The 10512-nt window shown below is 24.8% G+C and overlaps 1 non-coding gene across 1 annotated transcript; it reads right to left on the reverse strand.

Annotated features, from left to right (window-relative positions):
- Positions 1-10195: 10195 nt before the first annotated feature.
- Positions 10196-10269, reverse strand: TRNAT-AGU (transfer RNA threonine (anticodon AGU)). The gene has a single exon. It is a non-coding gene; the product is annotated as a tRNA-Thr (tRNA).
- Between the last annotated feature and the right edge of the window lie 243 nt (positions 10270-10512).

Genomic DNA, 10512 nt, shown 5'->3' on the forward strand with positions numbered 1-10512 from the left:
TTAAAAGAACCAAAGTTCATGAAAGAATGAAGTATTTGATAAATAAATATTATTGACACAAAAAAAAAGCTAACAACATAGTATTTGATGTTGTGTTTAATCGAGTTTTTATTAAATTTTCAATTGTCAATCTAATTTGAATTTGGAAAAAGAAAAATTTAGCATACAAAATAATAATTATTGAAAGTTAATAAATTAATTTCTTAAAATTAAAATATGAATTTATTGTTTATTTTTTTAGTCATTTTTGTTTACTTATTTAAATAATATACAAATGCGTATACTAAAAAAAAAGTAAAAATGTTGACTAAATTTTTTTATTATAGGTAGCAGTAACTGAACCTATTATTTATTTAACATAATTTTATTTTTCACTAATCGGCCAGTGGTGAGCAGTAGAAAAATGAGAGAAGAATGTGTGACCAAGCAGATCTTATCCGATGGAAAATGAGAACGCGAGACACGTGGCACCGGGGAATAGGGTGGATGAATAGCCAGTATAATAATTTATTTAATTTTGATTTTTTAAGAAAAATATTTACAAATGATTTAAAGCGCAAGTTACAGAACTAAATGTAAAATTAAAATTTAATGAAAAAAAAATAGTTTTTGAATTGGATAACAAGTGTTTAGAGATGAATAAAGTATATTAAAAAAAAGGCAAAGAGTGAGTCAGATTGCACACTGAAAAAAGCAAGACAGAAGAGACAGAGATAAGTGTGGGGAAACTGGAAAGGAGGATAGGGATCGATTTATTCAAGTTGTTTGGAATTGGAATTGGAATTGAAATTGGATTAAACTCAAGTCACTTCAAAAGTAGAGCTTTCAGTTTTTGTACACCATTCACAACCAAAAACTTCTTCAACGGAATACCCACTATATACCCCGTTTTCTTACGTTACCATTTTCCTCTTTTTCTTATTCCTATTATTAGTTTCAAAATATGTTACGCTTTTTCTTCTTTTTATTTTGCCTCTTTGAATTTCAAAAAACTTATTTTTGCTGACAGTTACATGAATTGTTTCAATAAGTAATATATGGATTTGAAAAAGAATCTAACATTTTTATATAATTAAGTATCTCAATTGGTGGGTGTGTCATCTTTTACTTGTATTATCTCTCTTATAATTTTAAATTCTACAAGTAAATCTAATTCATCAATGTCTAATTTGTTCTTATCTTTTAAATAACGTTCAAGTTTAATGCAATTTTATTTTAATTTTTCATTATCAAAATTATTTTAATTTTTCAGCAATACATAGAACACAAAAAATATTTGCATACAATTTAAATTGTTTAAATTTAACTTAAAATGAAGTGATTGATATAGTGAAAAACAATATCTTTACCATTTTAATTGACTACAATCAACACAAATATCAATTCAAATAATGATTATGCCAAAAATTGGAAATAAAATGATTATGCTAAAAATTGAAAATTAAATTTTTTTTAGAGGTCTTTGGTTTATGTGTATAGTTATTGGAAGTTTATAAAGTTTTTATAATATATTATTGGGTCTCTATATCAAAATTAAATTTTTTTTAGAGGTCTTCTTTTATTTATGTGTATAGTTGTTCACAGTTTTAACAGTTTTTATAATATATGATTGAGCCTCTAAATGGTATAAAAATTAAAATTAAAAATTATTTTTTGGCAATGCATAAAGCAAGAGCGTGTCTCTCCCTTGAGTCCGCTCTGATCATACATTAATTAGATTAAATAAGTTTCATTACAAATCAATCAATGAAAATACATGTCATGCAGTTGTATATATCAAACGTCATGTTTGTTCTCAAACCAATCGTTTAGAACCATTATTGAATGTAACTCTGTATAAATTTCACAACAATGAATCTATTACTGTAACTATGAAATTAGATTTCTCTATTTTAACTATGTCACACAATTACACATCTAAAATATCTCATTACATATCAACGACAAATATTAATATTCACAATTGATTGATATAAATTGTATGATATTAAATTAAAGGTCGAGATTCATTATACAATAGCATAGTGTGTAATTTTCACAATAGTGGCTCCGGATTCATGTATATATATTAATAATTCTTAAACAAAATATTAATAGAAAAAAAATTACAAAATTTGCAATGGAAGTGATGGAAATCGAAATTCCTAGCACAATGAAAGTTGTGGCTGGTTGGCATACCAACATCAAACATTGCTTGGGAATGGAATAAAAAGACTACCTTAAATACAGGCAACGTGAATTTGGGCATACCAACACTATTTTAGTTGTTAGACTAACTATTGTTGAATTCATTGTAATTTGCATGAAGCAATTGCAAATTTCCTAGTGCTTTTGCCAACTGGTTACGTTTCCATAGTGTGCATGTCAAGATGCATCCTATCCGATTAAGTTTTTATGGGTCAATTCAATGAATTGCCTTCCACCGAAGGTACATCCAATTTATAATTTTTATATATGGAGGTTGAATTTTAGAGGGTCAAAATCAATTATAAATAGATAAAATTAATTTTAATTTGTTTGAATGTTATCGAGTAAAATTAATTTAAATTAATTATGTTTTTAGAATTGATTCTCTTTCAAAGCTAAAATTTATAAATTTTAAATTGAGACGTGATTTTATATTAAAATACTTTTATCTAAACATGTTTATATATAAATCACTTTACATCCAAACACTTTTAATTATAATCAATAGAAAATCAAATAATGTGCAATTGTTTTCAATTAGACTATGTTGAATTAAGCATTTGTGAAAACGAACAGTGGCTTATGAAAATTTTATTAAAATAAGATTTAATTATTTCTACTACATTCTTCTGAAAAAAATATTTAATTATATGAATTATTTTATATTGACATCCAATTACAACCAGTTATCACATCAAACAAATATATAACTTCTTTTTTAATTTTTTAATTTTTATTTTTATAAACTTTCAATTTTTTATTTAACAAGTTGATATTTGATTAGTTGTCGATAAAAAATTATTTATACTGACATTACATATATTCTTTAATCTTTAAATTTATTGCATACATCACAATTTTCTCAACAAATACAAATATGTCTAGGGATTTTCTATTTCTTGTATTTTTTTTTACGAAAAAAGGGTTTTCTACTTATGTGCATGAAAAACACGGTGTCTTTTACTTTTACACTAAAAAAATAAACTTGTTGCAGGTCATTTTAAAGTTTAATTTATTTTCTTCAAAAACTTTTGCTCATTAATATGTCAAGTTGTTAAACAACGATTAATAAAGTATAGCTATAAATTGCTGCAACTGGATGTATCATACACTTGACCATCAACATGTACACAATACATTATCTGAAATGATTGTTTTTGTGTGAATATTATTTGATACCATTATTATACAAAATAGTAATAATATTTATATGAAAATAAAATAGAACTACTAACGGAAATAGATAGGACTTAGGAATAAGCGTCAAAATTCCTTATTTAACAAGCCAAGCCAAGCACTCTTCGAATATTTCAATTAGAAAAATAAAATGGTATTTGAAAAAAAATCGCTTTATTACTTTAAATTTATTTGTTTATTATAGTGCAAGAAAAGCAGTGAAGCATAACAAAAAAGCAACAATCTGCAAAACGTATATTCGCTTGGAACCTTTTCTTTGTTACGATGAATAGAAAAATAAAATAAAATAAGAGCACACAAGAAACGCTTTTCACTATGAAAAGGTGGAATCCGCTTTCGTTTCTTAGAATAACGAACCAAACGCAAAAGTCTCTAATAAACATAGACAAAACTATATAATATATTATAAGCCATGTTTAAAAAGCACAAGTGACATAAGTGATCTTCACAAATAATTTTAATTTTTAAAATATTTAACTTAAATCTTTTACAATAGTAAGATATCATACATTACTCTTTCACGCGTAAATTATATATTAAAGGATTAATTTTTCCCTCAACACATTATTTTTCTTTAATATTCTTTACTTTTTCAATCGGTCAAAACCTATAAAATACCACTAATCACTGAAAGTCCTCCATCGAAATAGATTTTTGCAGGTTTGAGATAAATTCAAATAACCACAAAAGTATAGAAATAAGTTAAAATAAATAAAATCCTTACTTTTCAATAGTAGATAATGACATTTTCCTATTCAGTTTTCAGTATACTCTTTAATTGAGAGGAAGCAAAAAAAAAAATAATATATAAAAAATTGATCATATAAACATTTAATAAATAAATCTAAAGATTAAAATTATTTATATTCACTAATAGCGTATATAATATACGCAAATGTCACCTTGAAAGTGTGACATTGGTCACTCAGTACCTCGTCTCTTCGCTTTTGCTTTGGCTTCGCCCAACATATTTGAATCTTTAAAGCTCATGATTCAATATTTATAAATAATTATTCTTTGTTTGTTTCGTTTTGTTTATAATTGTTTACTGGATTTAAGCTTTTTATGGGTTTGAGAATAGCGAAAACAGATTATATGCTTTTAAGAAAATTGGAATATTTGAAGTGTCAATGCTTGAGAGATAATTCTCGTGAGGAATTAAAAAATATTTATTACATCTACTTGTATAAATTTGAGTGTGGTTGAATTGAGTATGCCACGTGGCGATTCATGAAAATTTGAAAAAAGTCTAAGCAACTTTTTTTTCTTCTAAAAAAATAACTTTTCATTGTCTTTCTTTTCTCTCCATGATGAAATGCATCCCCTGTTCCTTGTTCTTATGTTTAATGCTTATTAAAATCACGAGTTTCTCTGTCAAAAAGAATATATCACGAGTTCCATATACATCAGCATCTCTTCATAGTTTTCTAACTTTTTTGTTCATAATAGAAGTATAACATAATTTAGAACACAAACTTTTTTAATAAATTTTAGAATCTAAAAAAGAAAGAATTATAGCATAATTACTAAAATGTCTTTCTGACTTTCTCTTTTGCTTGATATTTGAACCAGCATACTCTATATATATATATATACAAAATATCTACTGCCGACGTTTACTAGTAATTAAATATCTATTCAGAAAATCATAATAATAATTAATTAATTACATATCTAATGAAAAACTTACATCAGACACACAAGATAAGTTATCCACCGATCACGTTTTCTCTATAATCAACAGATAAAGTTTGAATCTATGTTCATTTTATTTAAGTGAAGCTGCACCGAATTTTTTGAATTTTGTGGTATGTGTTAATTGTTAGATGTCTATATATTAATATTAATGTAATATAGCGTTCGAGCCTCTAAATTTCAGTTTTGCAACAAATAATAATCGGCAGACTCCTTTTCTTTATTAAATGATAAAGAAAATAACAAAAAAAATAACAAATTCTCAAGTTCGAATTCGATATACAATATGTAATCTAATAATTTTTATTATTTTTATTCGTTAAACTATGCTTTCGTATAATTAAAAACTTTTTTAGCTTGATAAGTAATGAATTTAATAGATTAAATGTATGAGTCATTTAATTTCTTTCTATTTTTTTCTTTTGGCAAGCTATCAAATAATTAGATCAATTGCTTTAGATTATTAGATAGTCACGGCCTAACACTAAACTTATAGCCATAACAAATAGATATTTTATACATTATTGTTATAATTTAGAAAAAAGTTGTAAATCAAAAATTGAAATTGTAGCTTCTTCCTTCTCTTTAATTCTCCCATGTTTTCAACCATTGAACCACCAATATTTCAACTCCAAATTTTTCCAAAATATTTTACAGAGTTATGGAACTATGTTTTTGCTTCTAATATTTCACCCTCACTCATTGCAATGTTTTCTTTTTCTTTTTTTTTTTTTAAAGCAAGGGATTGAAATCGTTTAAGCCGATGGATTAGAATAAATGAAGGAAAAATAAACATTACCAAAATTTAAAATTTGTTGAAACTAATACACTTATTAAATAAATTATATTAACTTATTTTAATTCATGTTGGTTCTTAGTCAATATAATTTATCTTATAAGTGCATTAGTTTCAATAAATTTTAAATTTTGGTCTTCTGTTGACTTATCATAATCTATTTTGGTTCTTAACTAATAAAATTCAACCAATAGGTGCATTAGTCTCAATCAATTAAGATTTTGGTCTTCCTTTGACTTATTATAATCTATTTTAATTCTTAGTCAATGTAGTTCATCTAATAAGTGCATTAGTCTAAATGGATTAAGATTTATGTCATTTTCGTCATCATTCGGCTTATTCTGATCTATTTTGATTTTTAGCCCATGTAGTTTATACAATAAATGCATTAGTTTAAATGGATTTTAGATTTTGGTCATTTTGATATTCTATCAACTTATTCTAATCAATTTTACTTATTTGTCAAACAATTTCAATCTTATTCAAATCAACCATAAAAGAGTTCCATTAATCCAAGTAGCTTCTTCAACTTTTTTTTAAAAATATTTTAAATACTAATTCACAATTAGATAAAATTGTTGATGCAAAATGTGAAAAAGAGCGCAGAAACAATGGAAGAAAGAGGAAAAGAGGAGAATAATATTTTAATTATTTTATTTTACATTTTCTAAAAACTTTATTCGATGTCAAATTCTCATTTGTTGTATGTGAAAGTGATGTGTCATATATATATATATATATATATATACTAATATATTAAAACTTCAAATTTTATTTACCGACACTTTAACACACTTATGTGTTACATCACTTATATTTCTAGGTGGCATTATTTACAAGTCTCTACAGTTCATTTTACATTTTTCATACCGCCTTTTACATTTCACACATCATATCACATCTCTATTGAAAATCCACAAACTTATATTCCTATATGGCATCCTTTATAAGTCTCTACAATTCATTTCACATTTTTATATATATATACTCATTGTTTTCACCTCACTCTATTGACATCTTTATTTATAATTTTATATTATTATGTTTTAGTATTAAAAATAGAAAACTCATTATGTGCTTAATAAAATATCTCTTTTTTTATAGTTAACATCTTAATTTTCTACTAGTCTTAGTGTTATGAACTTAAACCTCTGATTAGAGATGATCTTACCCATAGATAATATAAAATTATTAATTCAATTGTTTTAATAATTTTTCTTCGATTTTTCATTAGTGAAATTAAAAGTTTATACACAAAAATAAAAAAATATAAGTAAAATTTCGTCTACATTTAGAATTTACTGAAGTTGTTAAAAATGAATATTCTATCCAAAAGACACGTGGTACATAAGGAAGGTGTACGCGTGGGCCCCCTAATAAAGCTACAGAAGGGGACAAAAGGTTATCGTAGTAAGTGGGCCAACGCGGAAGATGTGGGTCCCACTTGAATACATCTGTCATCGCCTAAAAAAATAAATGGGTCCCACTGGTAACGTACGTGCGCATCTCATACACGTCCTTTTCCAGCAAGGCAATGTCTACCTCACAATCACAAACACAAGTGCTAGCCAGAGTGAGACACACAACTTAGTTTTCACTTATCTCTTTATTACTTTATGCGAGTAATTGTGTAATTAATTTAGCATTATTTTATTTTACGTTTCAAAAGGGACAGCCTAATAATTTTTCTAAATAAATTACTCTATCAATTTTAAAATAATTGATTTATTATATAAAAATTATTTTAAAATAATTTATTATTTTAATTTTTAATATTTTTAAAAAATATTATTTGATAATACTATTTGTATTATTTTTAATATAATAATTTTTATTATATATTTATAACATTGATAATGTATTAATGTTTAATATTTTTTTTTATAAAAGTAGTATTTTTTATTATTTATTTATACACTTTTTTAATAATTATAAAATAATCAATTATTTTAAGATAGATTGATTAAAAAAAATAAGAATTTTACATTAAAAAAATAATTTTTAAATTTTGGTATAATATTTTTCAAAATTGACAATATAGTCAATTGGTTTAATATTTGTCAAAATAATATTAATTTTAGTTCTACAAAATTTAGCATATGATTTTTTTTTATTAAGTTAACAACAATGGAAAATCTTTTTATTGCGGCCTTGCCCTTAAACCAGTCATGTGTGTTATTAGGGCACTTGTTGGTATTTTTTAATTTAAGTGTCTCCTTTCCAATATAAGTTTATCTCAAATTATTTATCTATTTAAATTACCAATGATACATTACTTACTTTTTTTCCACTAATTCATCATTTTGAATGAGTATCAATTCATCTAAATAGTCCATTAACTACTATTAGTAAGGGTAATATAATCAATAAAATTTAATTTATAATTAAAATTAATACAATTAATTATTTTCTTAATAATTATTTAATTGACTAAATTAATTAGGGAGGAAATTGCTATTATTATTATTAATAATAATAGTTGCACTAATGACTATTTTACAAATATATCATTAATATTTGAACTTTGACCCTTAATATTACAATAACATGTTATGTAGCTACCCTATGACGCTATATGATCTTCATCGTAACGAAGTACTTTAAACTAGATATATTAGTAAATACAATTTTTATTTATATTTTATTTTGAATAAAAAATAATTTAATGTAAGATAAATAATCATTGAAACATAATACACGACTCTGAACAAAATACATTTTCTTGATGTTGTTAGTAAACTTAATTTTTTTCGAAAATATGATCGAGCTATTACTTTTATTTTTCAAAATGAACTCAAAAATACAATTTTTTAATGTCAATTCAAAAATAACAAAAGATACTATTATTTGAGATATCACAAATTTACTGATAATAGTTTTGTTATAAAAATAATATCTTTTAGTTGCGGTGGGTAAGCTCATAGCCCGTTGGGCTAGCCTAGTCCACTCAATTTTTAATGTAGACTAAATCGTTTAGGCCAAAAAAATTTGTTCAGTTTTTAGTCTGTATTTTTAAGGTCCGACATGTCCTAATATGCGAGTCAAACAACTTGACCTATTTTTATTGCTTTACATTGAAAGGAAAAAAAAAACACCCAAAAAACAAGTTTTACTACCATATAAAAGAAATATATAGAGATTAATAAAAAATGCTTATCTAACCTGTATAACCAAGCAACTTATAATACCTATAATAAAACTCCAATCATATTTAACAGTAATTGGTAAAATACTTTGAATGCTCCTATAATAATTCTCTCGTGTTCAAATCATACATACAAATTTTGTGGTAACTAGGTTAAATGCAATAGAAATGGTGCTGTCATTTCTCATAAAGGCAAAGAAGCTTATGGAAGTTTTTTAGAGATTCAGTTGGAACTTGACTTGGCGGTTTCCCGCGAAATTTGGGTATATGTTTGATTCTTATGGCAGAAGTTAATTTGGAGTATTTTATGTTTTCTTCGATTATCTTGGAAAAAATACTATAAATTGGTCACTATTGAGTCTAATTTAAAAATTGTTGCATTTTTTCACCATAAATAGACGCAAATCTATCTCATTCTTGTACTTTTATTCTATTTGACATCAATCATCTTATCATGCGTCATTGATAAATTTTTGTTTCTCAAATCTATCTCATCAGATTATGTTAATATTTTATCTTCATATTTTGTCAATATTTATTTTAACTCTCATCTTCAATTATAATTTGATCTTATAATTTTCATAAAAGTCATACGAGGGATTTAAAAATATATATATTAAAAGATGGTATCATACTTTTAAAAGATTCTATATTATTTTTTCGATCTCACGATCAAAGACAAATTTATAAATTTTGATTAGTGAAGACAATCTCGTGTATATACTAGAAATATAAATATTTTGACGAAAACTACCATAGTACACAAGCATATAATGATGACTCTATTTCCATTGAGTAAAAAGTTGAAGATTACATCACTATACCATTTTATTTTTTTACAACTAAACGATAATAAATTGGTTGTTGTGTTAGTTATTAGCTTATCAATTGATTAGACAAATTAGATCTGACAAATACTTATTTCATCTTATTTGATTATAAAACAACAATAAATTAGAAAATTATTTACCCAGATAAATAAATAAAGTTATGATAGGGTAATGATTTCTGAAATAAAATAAGATTAAAAAAAAAGGAAGAAAAAAAGAAAAAGAAAAAAAAAAGAAAAAAAAAAGAAAAGAAAAGAAAAAAAAAAGAAAAGAAAAAAAAAGAAAAGAAAAAAAAAGGAAAAAAAAGAAAAGAAAAAAAAAGAAAAAAAAACTATATATTATTTTTGCTCTCGTTGAGAGTTGAACTCAAGACCTCCCGCTTACTAAACGGGTGCTCTAACCAACTGAGCTACGAGAGCTTTTTGTTATCATAATCTTATTATAAATATAGCAAGAGGAAAACCAACTGTATATTGTAATCAATCATATTACCAAGTTATGGATTATTGTTTGAAATTTTCCTTATTACAAGAAGGATCTGTTTCATCATTTTTCCCTTCTTAGTTTAAATAACCAAGTTGTGCGTATATATGTTCGCTCTGAAAGTGCACCAAATACTTGTTTAAAACTATCATCTTTATCAACAATTTGTCTCCACTTGC

Source organism: Cicer arietinum, chromosome 7, assembly GCF_000331145.2.
Source record: "Cicer arietinum cultivar CDC Frontier isolate Library 1 chromosome 7, Cicar.CDCFrontier_v2.0, whole genome shotgun sequence".
NCBI classification, from domain to species: domain Eukaryota; kingdom Viridiplantae; phylum Streptophyta; class Magnoliopsida; order Fabales; family Fabaceae; genus Cicer; species Cicer arietinum.